The sequence below is a fragment of the Hemicordylus capensis genome, chromosome 2 (genome assembly GCF_027244095.1).
Source record: "Hemicordylus capensis ecotype Gifberg chromosome 2, rHemCap1.1.pri, whole genome shotgun sequence".
Taxonomy (NCBI): Eukaryota; Metazoa; Chordata; class Lepidosauria; order Squamata; family Cordylidae; genus Hemicordylus; species Hemicordylus capensis.
Genome location: NC_069658.1, coordinates 219,084,650 through 219,100,417, shown reverse-complemented (window position 1 = coordinate 219,100,417; position 15,768 = coordinate 219,084,650). Strand labels below are relative to the sequence as shown.

Genomic DNA, 15,768 nt, shown 5'->3' with positions numbered 1-15,768 from the left:
GGAGTCAAGACATTTGTTCATTTGTTCACGCGGGTTTGCGGGGAGAGCGGGCTTAGTCTCCCTGCAGACAATTATGCAGGCAGCCCTGGGTGGTCGGATCGGCTGCCCACACGACTGCTGGCTCCGTCACGGAGCCAACGGGGGCTGGGGGATCGGGGGCCACACGGCCCCCGGAAGTTCAGGATGCCCCGCACGAGTGTGAGGGGTGTCCTGGAGAGAGCCCCAGGGCCGGGGAACTTGTTTCAGCCTCCCGGCGGGGGTCTCCTCATGTGTTGCCGTACCGCGGCAATTCACGATAAAAAAAGACGGGGTTGGCAGAGCGCTCACTCTGCTAACCTCAGCTAAGGGGAGGGGGAATTAGGAGGGTTTGCTGCCAGGAGCCTAGGCTCCGTTAGCCCACTTTTTGCTGATGGTGAGGATCTCCTCACTGTTTTAATAGTTTGATGGTTTTAAATAGTTTTAACATGGTTTTAAATTTTAAATTGTTGTAATGTTTTAATCTTTTTACTTGTTGTTTTTATTGTTTTGTTGTAAACCACCCAGAGACTTGGGTGGTATACAAATATGTTAGATAAATAAATTAAATAAAGTCCTTTTTCTACATGTAATATTAAGAGCTTGTCCCCCTCACCAGATTGCACATTGCTCCTTTTACCCCCCCTCCAATATATGCTTCTTATCCTGCCATTGATCCTATCGCCTGCCCAGTTGGTCTTTGGGCAGGATGAGGGAAGCTGTCTCATTTTGGCCTCCAAATTCTCGTTCTGTTTCCACGGCTAGCCAGTGACGGCCACTGCATACAGACACAGGAAGCTGCCTCATACCAAGTCAGACCTTTGGTCCACTGAGCTCTGATTGGCAGCGGCTCTGCATGCTTTCAGCCAGAGAAGAGTCTTTCCCAGCCCTACCTGGGGAAAGCCAGGTTGTACCAGGTTGAACCTGGGACCGTCTGTGTGCAACGCAGATGCTCCTCCACGGAGCTATGTACCCCTCCTACCTCCCACTTAGAAGATCCCACTTAGAGGATTCTCGGAGGCCAAGCACAGAAGAATTCTTGCTGGAGCATTATCAGACCACAGGCTTTACTGCCAGTTCAAAGTCCCCCTCGCCCCCCCCCAAAAAAGACGACGCAAAAAGTGGATTTGTTTTAACCCCGATATAAATCAGGCCACACTCTAACACACAATTAAAAATCCTGAATTTTGTGTGAAGTGCTCCCTGATACCTCTCAGGGACTTCAGGATAAATATGGCCAATATGTGAACGCACATCCTCCATTCCGGAGGAGATGCGAGCTAAAAGCCCTGTGTGGAAAAGCTCCTGCCAAAAGCCAAGATCTGGCCCTTGGCCTCTGAGCCAAGGGCCTCAGACTCGATCCACTTGCACCAATGTTCTAGGAACTATTTCTGGCCAGCTTCCATGTTCTGCCCACGGTCACTGCTTCCACAGCTCAATGCACTTACGTTCCACATGCCCATGCCAAAATTGCAAATCCATTGGTTCGCTTAAAAACGGGACTGTGTGGAATGCATTACGATAGAAAACAAGAGAGAAGGTTTCTTTGCTTCTCGCCATTTCACTTTGAAAGATTTCTTCCCCCAGTGGCAGCCCTTTAGTGAGGCATGCCGAGGTGGTTGCCTCGGGTAACCAATTTGGGGGGCACCCATAGCGCAGCAAGAGGCCCCCGGCTGTTGCCATCAGATGGAGCTGACCCTCTCCTCACACGCCTTGCAAAGCTCTCAAACAGCACAAGGAGAGAAGGGGAGGCTGCTGTTGGCAACCATTTATTTCTCCTCCCCACACACCCTGTGCTAATTTCAAAGCTTGCAAGGGTCCACTTTGAAAGGGGGCTGGTCCCCACCGGGGCATGGGGCAAGGTGGCACTTCACGCCTCACCTCAGGCCACACACCTTGGGCTGCCCCTGTTTCCCGCCCTGCCATCCCAATTATTGATTGATTGATTGATTGATTGGATTTTTATACTGCCCTTCCTAATTTGGCTCAGGGCGGTTTACAAGCAAAACAAAAACAGTTAAAATTAGTCAAAAATAACAACCAATTTTTTTTTAAATACCTTAAAACAATCAGTTAAAAAACAATTTTAAAACCCTAAAAAAACCCCAGTACATTAAAAAAACAAACCCTTACAACAATTTAAAAACCCTGGAAGGCCAGGCCAAACAGGTAAGTCTTAAGGGCTCTCCTGAAGGTCAATAAAGAGTTCAAATTATGGATTTCTGCCGGGAGTGCATTCCACAGCCCAGGAGCGGCTACAGAGAAGGCCCGCCTCCGAGTCGCCACCAGACGTACCGGTAGTACCTGGAGACGGACCTCCTCAGATGACCTTAACGTCCGGTGTGGATCACGTAAAAGAAGGCGCTCTCTGAAATGGCATGATGATGGCAGAATGTGTGGGGGGAGCACTCCTAGGCTTGGCTGAATGTTTTCCTGCCAAGGTGACCTCTCTAGGGTCAGAGATGGGGCACTTTCCTGGAAATCAAGGACTGGCTCCGGGTGATGGAGTGAGATGGGAGGAGAAGCAGAAACCACTGTGGTTTCTGAGTCCAGAAAAAGATGTTTCAACATTGCACAAGATCCGCGGACTGCTAGATTTGCCTCTCTATCGCAGGATACTTGATGCTGCAACATCTGACTGCAGGACATCTACAAAGAAACATGAAGATTTTGATCTGCAGAAAATGCTATGCTGGGGGGAAAGCAATGGAAATCCCAGGGACCTGGTTACCATGGCTCCCCCAAGGCAGGACTGGGGGCAATGAGAGGGCGGTGGAATGTATGTGGGGAGGGTGCTGGGTTTTGAGCAGAATGGGTACTTAAGGGTGGGAGTATTCACTGCTGCCGAGTGCGGCGGGGCACAGGGGCACCCTGCAGGTGGGGTGCACCGGGAATATGCCCTGTTGCCCGGTGGGCCAGTCTGAGCCTGGACTCCCTGCCCCTTTTTAAACAATTCTGATGCTTAGAACCTGGAGGGGTCTCCTAAGGGTTGCTGGCAGGATCATCCCCTAAGAATGCCTAAATCCCGGGCAGTATTATAGCAGGGGTCCCCTGCTAGAAGGGGATATGGCAGGGAATAGCAGGGGTCCCCTGCTAACTTGGCAAAGAGGCACCTTTTAACGTGGTGATTCTCTTTATTTAGCAGGGGGAGAGTAACTGGCCCTATCCACCCCAGCACAGTACCTCCAGTGACTGTTGCAGGTGCCTATCTTATGTTTCTTTTTAGATTGTGAGCCCTTTGGGGACATGGATCCATCTTATTTATCTTATTTATTTGTTGTTTCTCTGTGTAAACTGCCCTGAGCCATTTTTGGAAGGGCGGTATAGAAATCGAAAAAATGAATGAATGAATGAATGAAAGAATATTATTTCCAATTGCCATTTTCTTTCCTGCTTAGTATTTTTCAAAATAAAATAACAGTCACCGTAATGGCAATAATAACAACAATCATAGTAAACATGGAATATTTGCCTTGCTCTGCCACCTCAAAGTCTGACAGGATTATTTATTTATTTATTAGTAAAAGGTATAGGATTCCAGCTAGGAGGAATTCCCTAACGGTAAGAGCTGTTGAGCCATCTGCCTTGCAGAATGGTGGGCTCTCCTGCTGGAGGTTTCCAAACAGAGATGGGTGGCAACCTGTTGGGGGATGCTGTGGCAGATTCCTGCACTGAGCAGGGGGTTAGATGAGAAGACCTCCCCAGGTCCCTTCCAACTCTATGGATCCTATGTATGGCCTGGAAAATAGAAACCTAAGTGGAGATATGACAGGCATCTTCAGATAAACGAAAGGGCTGTCCCATAGAAGAAGGAGCGGGCTTCCTCTCTCTTGCTCCTGAGGGCAGGACCGGCACCCATGGGTGGACATGGCAGTGAAGCAGATTTAGGCTAGACCTGAGGAGGAGTTCCCTGACTCCAAGAGCTGTCGGACGGTGGAACAGCCTGCCTCATGCAGTGATGGGCCCTCCTTCACTGGAGGTTTTCAGACGGAGGCAGGACATCCATCTCTCAGGGATGCTGTGACAGTTTCCTGCATCTCGAGGTGGGTTGGTGGATGGTGGGGGTGAGGGCCTGTCTCTGGGGGGGTGTCTGTCTTGGGTGCGGTGTGTGAGAGAAGAAGTAGCACAGGGTAGTGGCCAGTACAGGTGGTGTTGGAGGGTTTTTCCAGTTAGAGCCACGGAGGGGAGAAAAGACAAAAAGAGTGGGGGAGAAAAAAGCCACAGCAAGGTGGGAAGAGAGAGGGAGATGCAACGGCAGCTGTTTGCACCCACCAGACCCACCAGCACTGGCTGCCACTGTTCTCCTTCTCCTCTTCTTCTTCCTCCTCCCCCTCTTCTTTTGGCCGGCCTGGAGTGGGACTAGGGGAATTGGCATGGGGCTCAGGCCCCAATCTGTGAGCCCTGACGGACCGTCGAGCCAGCACTGAGCAGGGGGTTGGACTAGAAGACCTCAAGGTCCCTTCCGACTCTAACATTCTATGATTATATTCTGAAGGGGGCGGGGAACTCTGCTAGAGCCTAAGAATCTGACATGCTGACCCCAGCCCCAAGCGGCATGGTTTTGCAACCCATTCCCAATGCAAGCCCTGGCCTATTTACCGTTGTGAGCTTCCAGGTCCAGGGCAATCCCAGCCAGTGGACTCCGCAGCTCTTGGTGAGGTTGCTGCTTCCCAAGTTGGGTGCCCCACGTCTGCTGGACACCAGCCGTGGGTCCAGCTCAGAGCCCTGATCCTGGTTAAATCCCTGGATCCGGCTGACGCGGTGCGCGCTGGCCTTATGCTGCCCTCTGTCCACACCCTCTGGCCTCTGGTGACTCGCCAAGGAGGAAGCCAGGTAACTGGGGAAACGGCAGTTCTTATGGGCTACCCCAAGAAAGGGAACTGCCCTGACACCTGGCTAAGGAAACATTGGTTCACTCCAGGGTTGCTTTTAAGAGTCGTCTGGAGATGGATGGATTCCAGTTTCTGGAGACCCCAGGCCAACTTTGGAGGGCTGGCAACCCTAAAGGTGAACAGTAGCCGGGAGAAAGAAGAGGGTGGCATGGGAACTTAACTTGTTACACACACACACACACACACACACACACACACACACACAGAGCCATTAGAAGCAGAGGCTGCCCCTTATCGAATTTGCTTTACCACAGATTCTGTTCTTTTTGGTCACGCTGAAGTGTGGCAGAATGTTGGAAATTAGAATGAGGGGTAGAAAGCGGGAGGAGAGGAAGGAAAGAGAGAGAGATGCAGAAAAGGAAGGAAGGAGAAGGGGCAGAAAAGGAAGGAAGAAATGTGGAGAGAGAGAGGTGCAGAAAAGGAAGGAAGGAGAGGGGGGCAGAAAAGGAAGGAAGGAATGTGGGGAGAGAGGTGCAGAAAAGGAAAGAAGGGGAGAGATCTATCTATATCTATATCTATAACTATATCTATATCTATATCTATATCTACACACACACACACACACACATGCAGGGGAGAAATGTATTGGGGAGGAGAAAGAGAGATGTACCTATTACGGGCATACAGGATGGGGGAAAAGAAGATGAGGGTTAAAAAGAAGATGTGGGTTTCCCCAATTTGGGGTGGATATGGGGTAGATGAGACTATGGGAGAGCTTGATTTTGAAAAAGAAGGCCAAGGCTCAAGCCCACCTGGGAGCCAGCCAGGAACGCCCCTGAAATTGTCTTCAGCGAAATTTCTCCCCAAATGTTGGAGTTCCAGATTCCCTGGTCATGCTTCCAAAATGCAATCTGTGCATTCAGAATCCTCCCATTTTTAAAAATCCTGCGCAGACTGCTCTGTGTTTGCCATGTGCTGCCACTTGCAGGCCTTTCTATTCATCTGTGCCTTCACCCTCCTGCCTTGGCATTATCACCTATGTGCACGGAGAAAACATCACACACACACTGGCCAAAAAAACCCCAAAAGTCATCTTGGTGCATTTCACTTACAGCACAATCCACAAGAGCACATATGGGCACCAGTAAAACACTGAAACACAACATGGACCTTGGCCCAGCTGTATGTACAGCCCCATCGAGGTTAAACGTGTCTGCAGCATTTTATGGACATGCTTCAGAAATGTGTGTACAGTGGGGTGGAGGAATGAATGGAAACTCTACATAATTCCAAAATTAATTTTAGAAATTCTCCCAGTTCCGCTGGGATTCAGGAGGAGTGGCTATGGTATTCTTCTAGGTACTCCTGCACACCCCTTTTGATAATGAAACTCAGGCACGCCCCCTAGGACTAATTACATCTGATTCTTCCCCCAAAGGAAACTGGAGGAGACAAGTGCTGTATTGGGGGGCTAGAGTGTCCATTTTGTCCCCAGCACAGCACCTTTTTGCGGAGGAGAGAGAGAGACGAAGAGCAGCTGTTTCTGCTACAGCACAGAACTACCTGGCCTGCATTTGAGAAGGAGGTGGCTGATGGGATTTGGGGTTTTGTACTATTCATTGGGGGCCTGAGCCACATGAGCCACCCCCTGCAATGATGTCCCTGAGTCGAACCATGGCTTTTTAAAAGGAAAATTCACAACTGCACAATGGTATGAGTGTCATTTGCATGTATAGCTTGTGTTGCTACAACACACCCCTGTGTACTTTCCTTGGCTGTGTACACATCCTTTGGTGCCTAGAATCACATTTTGTGACATTTTGATGGCAAAAAGAGAAAATCCATGCCTTTGCAATGCATGGTTGCAAAAGGGTGCTATATTGGTGAAGACTAGGGTGTAGCAGCAGCGTCTGCAGGAAGCATCTTTGGCAGAGGAAAGAGGGGTTTCTATGGATTTTCTGGAGGCTGGATCAGATTTTGTTCTGGAAGAATTCCCAGAATTTCCCCCATGCAATTCCCCCCTCATTTGCATAAAATTTGCATTAATTTTTCCTCCAAAAAATGACTATAAAATTTTCCTGATGCCAGATCAGATTGTGATCTGATTTGGCATGTTGCTTGACCTATGTATACAGTAAAAACAAACAACAACAAAAACCACCCCTCCACGATATTAATTTTCCACACTTGTGTAAATTTTTTCAAGTAGCAAGTAGAAACTTCAGGAATGGAAAAATTACCATGGGAAAATTAAGAATAGGAAAATAAAGTATATGGGGATTATTTCTGGAAAACACTGAAAAATTTCTACCCCACATCTCTAGGGAGGAGAAATGGGGATGGAGAAGCCTGGACTACTCAGTTATCTGTCACTTAATAACCACATGCTCTTACACAGTCTAACTTTTCCATGTCTCGAATGTTTTAACTGCACAAATACTCTTGTAAAATTGCACATTTTGTGTCTGGATGCATGTTTTTAAAAGGCCCAGAGTAGTATGAAGAACAAAGTTCACTGGAATGCTGGAAATTTATTCATCCCTTTAGACTGCTTTAAAAACCAATTTCCATAATTGTCAGCATGTAGTGCAGGACAGGAACGTTGCATATACTCAGATACCACCCTGAGCCATTTTTGGAAGGGCGGTATAGAAATTGAATTATTATTATTATTATTATTATTATTATTATTATTATTATTATTATTTATTAATACCACTTAAAAAAAACATATTCCAAGATGTGGCCTTCTGGGGAATTCAACCTAGGAGACAAGAACACTCCTGGAATAAACACTGGGGCTTTGAGACGGATGTATGGGGAGATTTGTGGACTGTATTACATAAGGCTATTGCTGTGTGTATGGTACAGCCGGGTGCAAGGAAGTGGGTCAAAGTATGCAGAAATCTGGGTGGGTTTTTAAAACTTAACTACTCATTTCTTTTCTGTAAACAGCAACAAGAACAATCCTTTCACATGACCAAAGACAAACAGGCCAAAGATAATCTCCAACCAATTCCATCTTCTACACAGAATAATGTGAAATACTCCAAGAGAATACAAACCAACTCTCCCTATCAATGACCCCTTAACTATTAAGTTAACTACAAGTTAACTGTTTCCAGCATCCCCAACATGATTCAATTAACCTTTTGTTTTCTAACTGCTTCCTTTGTAACTACAAAGTAATCTTATGAAGATTTAGCTAAGACTTTATTCAGAAACAACTCAATTTTAGTCCTTCTCTTTTCCCTCCTTTTTCTTTCTGGTTCCACCCCGCTCCCTCCACACTTAGAATGCAATTCTGCAGGATCCCCACTAACAAAACATAAAAGATTACTAGACAGAATACAATACCTTTGAGCTCTTAATATCAAGAAATAGCTTGATTTCTTGGTATTTGACTCCCTTGCAATCTGTGGGTTTGTTTCTGTCTCTGTGGTAACAACATTTCCCAATCTCTTTAAAGTCAAAATAGTGTAATACCTTGATTAGGACCAAGGAAAAAAATCTCACAAAGTAGTCAGCTAGGGATACTTCCAGACACGCTACTTGTAGCACCGAATTGCAGAATTTTCCAATCGCAGAATGGCAGAATTGCAGGATTTCCAACTGCAGTAGAAATAGCTTGTTTTTGGAAGTGTTTTGATTGCACAATGTCCTGTCCAAACTAAAGGGCAGACCATAACTATGCCACTGGTCTCAAAAATGTTGGATTTTCTGCATTAATACATGCAACAATTATGAGCTTGGGGAAAATACCGGCGGATGTGTGGATGGCAATGCCATGTGACTTCTGTCCAGTGTGCGAATGAACCATGTGTGACTATCTCAAACTAAAGGCCCCACCATTTGGAAGAACATTGTCGGGCCTTCCCACCAGCCACCGGGGGTGGGGGAGTACTCGCCCAGTCGGGGGGCCAAGAAGACGGAGGCAATACAGCTCCTGGGTACAGGCAAAACCAACTCGGACCTTACACGGTTAGGAACATAGGAAGCTGCCATATACTGAGTCAGACCATTGGTCTATCTAGCTCAGTATTGTCTTCCCAGACTGGCAGCGGCCTCTCCAAGGCTGCAGGCAGGAAACTCTCTCAGCCCTATCTTGGAGATGCTGCCAGGGAGGAACTTGGAACCTTCTGCTCTTCCCAGAGCAGCCCCATCGCCTGAGGGGAATATCTTACAGTGCTCACACATCGTGTCTCCCATTCATTTGCAACCACAGTGGACCCTGCTTAACTAAGGGGACAAGTCAGGCTTGCTACCACAAGACCAGCTCTCCTCCCATGTTGCCCAGGAGAGCCAGGACACCCAGGAACCCATCGACGGTGGATGGGCTAGCATGGCCCAACAGGTTGCCTCCTGGTGGTGAAGAGAAGAAGGCAAGGCCTCAACAGCTAGCAAGCCAGGCAGCAGCTGAAGGAGGGAGGATGCAGGCAGCTACGTTGGAGAGGACGGAGTCAGGAGAGGGTGGTTGGGATTGTCCCGATGGCTGGACTTTATTTAAGGCTTGGATGGCCAGGGATGAGGAGGTCTGCAGAGAGGGGAGTGATTTGGACCTAGACACTGCTGGTGAGGAGCAGTCCTACCCCCTCTCCCTGACCGTTGGTGGAGGAATAGGGTGACAATTATTAACCGCCTCACCAGCACCTCCGAGGCCACAGCTTATGAACAGGATCAGAGGAAGGGAGGCCAGTGTGTGAGAAACATCTCATTCAGACTAGATGTTAAGCAGAACTCTGAAGGTGGGGCCTGATGGAAGGCCTACAAGTATGTAATATTTTAAACATTTATTTATGTATTTATTATTTACATTTATATCCCGCTCTTCCTCCAAGGAGCCCAGAGCGGTGTACTACATACTTAAGTTCCTCCTCACAACAACCCTGTGAAGTACTGGCCCAGAGTCACCCTTACTGGCCCAGAGTCACCCTTACTGGCCCAGAGTCACTGGCCCAGAGTCACCCTTACTGGCCCAGAGTCACCCAGTAAGTCTCATGGCTGAATGGGGATTCGAACTCGGGTCTCCCTGGTCCTAGTCCTGCACTCTAACCACTACACCACGCTGGCTGGACTGCAGGAGGGTTTATGCAAACTTAATTTGATTAGCCTTTGTTAGGTACAAGCCAGATTCCAGGTTCCACTGATGGCAACTGGGGATGTGGCCATAACTCAGTGGTAAGTATCTGCTTTGCATGCAGAAGGTCCCAGGTTTTACCCCTGGCAGCATCTCCAGGTTAGGTTAGGAAAAGCCCCCATCTGAAACCTTGGAGAGCTACGGCCAGTCACAGTAGACAATATTGGCAGCATCTCCAGCTAGGACAGGGAAAGACCCTGCCTGAACCTTGGAGAGTTGCTGCCAGTCAGTGTAGACAATACTGAGCTAGATGGACCAAGGGTCTGACTCAGTTTAAAGCAGCTTCCTATGTTCCTGTGTAACTGAGACAGAGAAACAAAACCAGCTCTACTCCCTCCTCTATTTCTTAAAATAAAATATACCTGTGATTTTAAAGTTGTACAATACTGCAATTTGTGGTATTTAAATGATTTGAAATGTAATTAGTTAACTGTGTGTGTTAGGTTACTTATTCTGTTCCAGAACCTAACAACGTTACAGCATTTGCTTCTAACTGCAACATACCAACCTGGTTTTTAGAAGCTTGGCATTTCTAATGGTTCCCTAACAGATGGAGAAACATGTACCAGATTGTTTGAGATACGTAATCTGATGAGCCCTGGGTTTTCAGGGAAGGGGGCGAAGCAAAGCTCGGTCATGGGGTGTGCAGTTCCAAAGGGCCTTTGGTGGGCTGAAATTCAGGGATGTTAATGTGATCATAAAGACATCCATTCATTAATTATAGAAAGCATGAAGTATTACTGAGGGTTTTTTTTAACAGTTTGTGATCAGCAGAGAAGAGATCATTCCTTTGCATGTTTACTCAGGAGCACGTTTCACTGAGTTCACTGAAATTTACTCTCAAGGAATGCACTAAGGATTATTTATTTATGTATGTATCTAGCAGTCATATTTTTATACTGTCTGATATGTGCATCTCTAGGCAGTGATCTCTAGGACTGTGGTCTGATGCTTGCTTGCTCAAGCTTGTTTTAGGGTCCTGCGTTTATGTGGCTTTGGGACAAGCTCAGCTTTTGCCCGGACTTGCTTACCACCTTCTCAGTGTGTACATTTGTACTCCAGTCCAAGAAGGAGATGAGGTAGAACAGCCCTCTCTGCTTCTTACGGAAATGACAAATGGCCCACTTTTGCAGCCAGTACTGGAGGACCAACAAACGGAAGTACTTGTTCACACAATGCATAATCAACTTGTGGAACTCTCTGCTACAAGATGTGGTGATAGCCAAGAACCTGGATGGCTTTAAGAAGGGTTTGGATAACTTCATGGAGGAGAGGTCTATCAAGGGCTACTAGTCGGAGGGCTATAGGCCACCTCCAGCCTCAAAGGCAGGATGCCTCTGAGTTCCAGTTGCAGGGGAGTAACAGCAGGAGAGCGGCCATGCTCTCAACTCTTGCCTGTTGCTTCCAGCGGCATCTGGTGGGCCACTGTGTGAAACAGGATGCTGGACTAGATGGGCTTCCTTGGGCCTGATCCAGCAGGGCTGTTCTTATGTTTATGAGTCCTGCGGTGATGGAAAAGCAATCTGGGCTCTGTGGCCCTTGGCGAGAGGCGCTCCTGGAGGGGTTGGGGCCCCAGCCATTGCCTAACCTTTGACACCAGCTATCAGGGATGACTTGGCCACCATGTCTTCATGAATGCTCACCAGGATTTGAGAGCAGGAAGGGATTTTAAAGATCAACATTTTGTTTGTTTGTTTGTTTAGTGCATTTTTATACCACCCTAACCCAAGGTCTCAGGGCGGTTAGTGATTGTGATCCCACTCTGTTTGGTTTCTCTCTGTTGTCTGTGGTTTGGCTTACTCGCCCGAGTCATCTCTTGCTGCGTGCTGCTTTGTCCAGGGGCCTACTTGTAGCACCCGTTGCACGGCTTGGTCTGCAGTGGGCAGCTGGCAGGGGGTTGAAAAGATTCAGAGATGGCCCCAAGTATTGCAGCGCCCGAGGCAAGAGCCAAAATGCTGCCTTGTCCCTCATGGAGGTCAGGCCTCTTTCAAGTAGTGTAGGGGGCAGGGAGGGGGGCTGGTTGCCAGCAGCCTCCTCTTCTCTCCTGGTGCTTCTTGCAAGCTTGGCGAGGGGTGTGAGGAGATGCACTCCTTGCAAAGTTTGCCAGGGTCAGCTCGGTCCTGAAGAGCTGCTCCGATGGCAGTGGCCAGCAGCATCTTGCCAGCCTGTGGGTGCCCCCAAAAACCTGCCACCTGAGGCAACTGCTTCACCTTGCCCCATGGAAGGGCCACCCTTGTGTTCAGGGACCATTCAATTCCTCCAAGACTTGGATTCCAACTTGGTGTGTGTCTGTGTCTGTATGCATGTCTCACACATGGACAACCTCCAGCAGGGTAACCATATTAGTGATCTCTCAGGACTAAGACTGGGATTCCAAAGTCTGCCCAGCTTCTCCCATCCATGCGCCCAGCAGGACTTTGGGTGTGCACATCTCCTCCCACACGAGCAACCCCAATGTACACAGATGCACACCCATGCACTGCACAGCAAACCACATGAGCATCCTGAGAAATGCACGAAGGCTGGGGGGTGGTTAGTACTAAAAAGCTGGGAGCGGGCTTCAGAGGGCAGACCCTAAACTTTGAGACATCTAAAACAGCACTTTGGACTCTGACCAAAGACATTTATTGGGACAAAAGCTTCTGTGGGCTTTAGTTTGCATCTCCTGCTAGTTAACAGGGGCTGCAATACCTATTGGAAGTTCTTCTGCACAAGCCTCTTTTCAGGGGCTTTATACAGCGAATATTTATTTAATTTTTTATCTATTTTTTTATTTATTAAACTTCTATACTGCCCAAACTTTCGTCTCCGGGTAGTTAACATAAAAACAATTAAAATGCATATAGAAGTTAAAACAATGCAACAATTTTAAAAAAAACAGCCATAAAATTAAAAACAGACAGTTTTTAAAAGCTGGGAAAGCTTGGGAGAAAAGATGGGTTTTCAGGTGTTTTTTAAAATTGGCAGAGATGGGGAGGGTCGTATCTCAGCAGGGAGCGCATTCCACAATCTCGGGGCAGCGACCGAGAAAGCCCGTCTCTGTGTAGCTGCCAAACGGGTTGGCGGTAACTGGAGACTGCTTTATACTGCTTATATTCTGCTTTTCAACAGAAGTTCCCGAAGTGGTTTACATAGTTATAAATATTTAAATAAAATGTCTCCCTGTCTCCCAAAGGGCTCACAATCTAAAAAAGATAGACCCCAGCAACAGCCACTGGAGGGATGCTGTGCTGGGGATGGATAGGGCCAGTTGCTCTCCCCCTGCTTAGTAAAGGGAATCATCACTTTGAAAAGGTGCCTCATTGCTCACTGAATTATGCCAAATTATGCACCCCAGCTTGGAGCTGTCTGCTCCCTATTCAGCCAGCCTTCACGGCACCAAAACCCGCCACAAAGCATCGACCACCCTTTACCTCATATTTTGGGTCACCCTGAGCCAAGTGTACTGATACTTATACCAAAGAAATGTGCTCTTTCCAGTGAAAGAGGATTTCTCCCAATTCCACAAAGCACTTCTTCCACACAAGTGCCTGGTAGGGTTGCCAGCCCCCCCAGGACTGGACTGGCATCTCCAGAAATCAGCACCTGTCTCAAGCTGACCCTTGAAAGCAATCTTGAAGATTTAAATGTCTAGATAGCATGGGAAAGTTGGGGTGGGGGGGCAGGAAACCCCCAGGAATAGTCTCTGGTTGAGACTAGAGTTGGCAAGCCTCCACCACTCCTCCAATGAGCCCAGGGGAGCATTGATGAGTCTCCCCTTTATTTTACCCTCACAACAACCCTGTGAGGTAGGCAGGGTTGCCAGCTCTCCAGGATTGACCTGGCATCTCCAGGAATTGGTGGCATTCCTCCCCCGGTGACTCTTGAAGGCAATTCCAGAGGGTTTTTTTGGCTTGGCATTGGAAACAACATTGGAAAATTTAAGAACATAGGAAGCTGCCTTATTGTACAGAGTCAGACCCTTGGCCCATCTAACTCAGTATTGTCGACACTGACTGGCAGCAGCTCTCCAAGGTTTCATGTTGGAGTCTCTCCCAGCCCTATCTGGAGATGCTGCCAGGCTTGAACTTGGAACTTTCTGCAGCTGCTCTTCCCAGAGAGGGACCCATCCCTTGAGGGAAGTATCTTACTGTGTATCCAAATGCAAACCAAGGCAGACCATGCTTAGCAAAGGGGACATTCATGCCTATTACCATAAGACCAGCTACTGTATCCAGGAATAGCTGTGACCCACGGCCTGTTGAACAAACAGACCACAGCCCTTCTCTATGGGATTCTTGCCCCGGAAGTAAGCCAAACCCTGCCAGCTCCCTGTAAAAGAGGCAATTTTGAAATAATTGTGGTCATTCTTATCTAGCCAATGTGTACAGCAGACCTTAGCGAATATCTTTGGTGTCAACAGCCACTTTATTTATTTATTTGTCCCTGCCTGCCTCCTCTGGCTGATCTTGGCTTCGTTTTTTCCTTTCTCAGATGATAAACTCCACTGTCCTTGCAGCAATTTTTTGGTTTTAAGTGCTTAAGCTTGAAGATTGAGAGGCAAGGAGATTCATCGCAAAGGCGCACAATCTCTAGGGGATTTGCCTCCGGTTTTCTTTTATTCTTAAACACACTTTTGCTTTCCTAAAATGTAGCAGAATAGGAAGAGAGGGTGGTCAGTTGGGACCATCTGATTGCCAATTGATGGAGCAGGGGGGGGGTCTGCCCCACGGCAAGACACCTTAATATATGAGAGAAAAGAAGTGAAGTATAGTTTCAGTACTACTCAAAGAAGACACCCTTTCTGATATTCTGTTTCCTGCAGGGTAGAAACTGGGTCAACCAGGGGTGAGTGGTTGGTGTTATTTTCTGTCTTCCACCTGTTGGAGTCAACCACCTAATGAGAGAGATGACTTTAGCCTGGATGATTTGCATCTAGACTTCATAGTTTTGATAGTAATCTTTGCTGCCCAATATTGGATTGGGATGGCCCAGAGCTATCAAAGAACCCACACTTCTGTTTCGTGCCTCCACATCTATCTCATTAGCATTCCGTTCTCCTAGGTACACATTTGTACTTTAAAAAAAAAAATAGAAATCTTTCCGCGGGGGGGCGGGACAGGGTGCGATTTAAGTTCTAGCAGTCCTTGGAATTGGGGAGGATATATATAAATTTTGGATCGGACCATAGGGCACTTTGATCAGCAAGTAGCTCATCGACGCAGCAAGCCGGTAAATTATCAGCAAGTCAAAAAGCAAAGAATAAAAGAAGAACTCCATTACCTACTTGGATTGCGCAGAAGTATTTAACTTTGACGGTCCCTCCGGGAAAGGCAAACAAGCAGCTCAACCTTCCCAATCTCGGAGCTTGGCAGCCAAAGTTCTCGGTAGTCGCCTTAATTGTCACGGAGCCCACCTCGCCTAAAGCCCCGGGGAGATTCTTTATTTAGTCTTGCAGATGTCACTGGGCCCTGAGTCCAGAGGATTAAGACGAGGTTATTAATTGGAGGCCTTCCCCTTTAAGAATGATTGGCAGTTACTTTCTGGACAAGTAATTGCTCTAAGAGTCCCTCCAGTGCATCCAGCAGAAGGGCCGGAGTGGGGTGGGTTGGGGGGCTTGCGAAAAGGGCCGAGGCCCTCTAATGATGGGCGAAGCAACCCCCCACCCCCACCCCCTTGGATTGTCTCCCACACAAAGGCTCCCTGCTGCAGTTGTCTTTGTAATCTCCTCATTACAGGAGAGGGAAAGAATTAGAAACAGAAGAAAGGAAGGACGAGGGGGACCCAAGGCAGGAACAATGGCCT

At 47.8% G+C, this 15,768-nt stretch overlaps 1 protein-coding gene across 2 annotated transcripts in view; it reads right to left on the bottom strand.

The window, feature by feature from the left end:
* LOC128346025 (retinal homeobox protein Rx1) overlaps window positions 1-15,528 on the bottom strand; it is a 32,192-nt gene extending 16,664 nt beyond the window's left edge. The window contains exon 1 of one of the 2 annotated variants that reach the window (XM_053298843.1): window positions 15,247-15,528. The gene's annotated coding sequence lies outside the window, so the exon portion shown is untranslated. The remainder of the gene's footprint in view (window positions 1-15,246) is intronic. The other variant, XM_053298842.1, reaches the window with a different exon arrangement.
* Window positions 15,529-15,768: the final 240 nt, after the last annotated feature.